This window comes from Empidonax traillii, unplaced genomic scaffold (genome assembly GCF_003031625.1).
Source record: "Empidonax traillii isolate 1590-97213 ecotype Southwest subspecies unplaced genomic scaffold, ASM303162v1 scaffold2975:size16725, whole genome shotgun sequence".
Classification (NCBI taxonomy): Eukaryota; Metazoa; Chordata; class Aves; order Passeriformes; family Tyrannidae; genus Empidonax; species Empidonax traillii.
In genome coordinates this window covers 1-2,259 of record NW_020958168.1, presented here as the reverse complement: position 1 = coordinate 2,259, position 2,259 = coordinate 1, and the positions used below count along the sequence as shown (strand labels likewise).

The 2,259-nt window shown below is 61.7% G+C and overlaps 1 pseudogene; it reads right to left on the bottom strand.

Moving 5' to 3' along the window:
- Positions 1-323: 323 nt before the first annotated feature.
- On the bottom strand, positions 324-1,303 carry LOC114072318 (annotated as a pseudogene).
- Positions 1,304-2,259: the final 956 nt, after the last annotated feature.

Below are 2,259 nucleotides of genomic sequence, written 5' to 3'. Positions count from 1 at the left end.
AAAGTGCCTTCCAGTGTCCTCAGTTCCCCCCAGAGCCCTGGCCCCCCTGCCAGTGTCCCCCCATGCTGGGGGGGCCAGGCAGTACCCCAGTGCCGGCTGAGGGGGTGCTCCAGGCTGACGTGCTCCACCTGGCAGGTGGAGGTGCCCCCGCAGGACTGCAGAGAACTGGGAAGCTTTGCTGGAAGCACTGGGAGCAGGTGGTTGGTGTGAGAACAAAAGCAGGGCCAGGGGGGACACATGATCCCCCCAAAATCCAGGTGGGGATGGATTGGGGGGTCCCGGCTGGGCCCGAGGCCACGGGGAAGGAGCTGCAGCCACCGCCGGCTCAGGAGCTCTGTGGGGAGAGAAAAAGGGGTGACAGTGGGCTGGGGGGGCAAGAGGGGCACACACGCTCTGGGGAAGGGGGGACACGACCCCCAGGGGCCCCCCTTTACCTTCTCCCTCAGGTAGAAGCCGAGCCCCAGCGCCAGGAAGATGAAACCAAACACGAGGCCCCCGACCCCCACCAGGATCTTGCTGCGGACGGTGTCCTGTGGCATCTCTGGGGGGAGCCGGGGAGGGTCAGGACCCCCAAAACCTCCCAGAGACCACCCGGGACCCCCCGAAACCCCTGTCCTGGTCTCCCCAAGCCCACCCAGCACCCCCTGAAAACTCCTGCCAGTCCCTTCCCAGACCCTCTGAGATCCCACAAAGCCTCTCCCATCCCCTTTAGGACCCTCCAATCCCCCTCCTATCACCCACATAACCCCGCTGAACCCCTCCCTGTCCCTTCCCAGCCCCCCCAGCACTTCCCCAACCCCCTCCCAGTCACCCCAAGACTCCCTCCCATCCCACCCAGGCTCCCCTGCTCCCTCCCAATCAGCCCCATGACACCCGACAGCCTCTCTCAGCCCTCCCAGGACCCCCCAAACTCCTCCTCAGCCTCTCCGTTGCCCCCCAAAGTGCCTCCCAGTGTCCCCAGTTCCCCCCAGAGCCCTGGCCCCCCTGCCAGTGTCCCCCAATGCTGGGAGGGCCGGGCCGTACCCCAGTGCCGGCTGAGGGGGTGCTCCAGGCTGACGTGCTCCACCTGGCAGGTGGAGGTGACCCTGCGCCGGGGGGGCATTTCCAGCATCACCAGCACCTGGTAGGTCCAGTCCCCGTTGGGGACCACGTCGGTGGCCACCACGTGCTCCGGCAGCTCCTGCCCATCCTGGAACCACCTCGTCTGCACAGGGCAGGGTAGAAATCCATCACGGAGCAGAGCAGGGGCTGGGGCCGGGCTGGGAGCTCGACGGCATCAGCGAGATGGACATGCTGGGGGGCACTGGGAGAGACGGGGGAGACACTGGGATGAGCTGGGGAGCACTGGAATAGAGGGGAGAGGGCTTGGAGGACATTGGTAGGGATTTGGATGGCATTGGGAGGAACTGGGATGGCACTGGGAGGGACTCAGAGTACACTGGGGTACAGGGAGAAGGGCTGGGGGACCACTTGGGAGAGAGCTGGGGTATGTGAGAGTGGACGGTGTCCTGTGGCATCATTGGGGGGAGCCGGGGGGGTCGGGACCCCCAAAACCTCCCAGAGAGCACCCAGGACCCCACAAACCCCATTCTGGTCTCTTCCAGCCCACCCAGAACCCCCTGAATCCTCCTGCCAGTCCCTTCTGTATTAGTTCGTTTGAATCCATACCCGGAATAAAGACAAGTACAACAGTCATTCAAACACTACAGAAAAATCTTTTATTGCAGTGAGAATAAAATTTAAAACCACTACTGGCAAACAGAATCAAAAGTTGAAAAATACAAAACCACTACATTATCAGTTGCCATGCATACAATACTACAAACAGCTTTTATTACAGCATTAGCTAGTAAAAGTGGCATTAAAAACATGTTTGCTTTCTCGGTTGCTTCCTATCAACAAACTGTGCTCACCTGCACAGACAGGCCAGGCCTACCAGGCTCTGCAGGGGCTGGTCGGTGCCCGTGCTTGGCGGGTGTCCCCGCGGAGCAGCACAGTGTGGATGGAAGGATGAGCATCGCTCCCCCCAGCAGTGCTGACACCCCATTCCATCAGCTCTGCATTACACTACGGAGGGCCAGGACGCAGCACAAGGTGGGGCTTGAGTGGCAGCCAAACAGCGCCCGTTCATCCCCTCATGGCAACAGTCTGGGCGTGCCCCACTGGAGGGCAAGGGGCCAACGACCCCTGCCCACATCATCTTCCTCTCCATCACCTTCCTCAGCCCTAGGGACGACCTGTCCCATTGTGTTCCAAGGG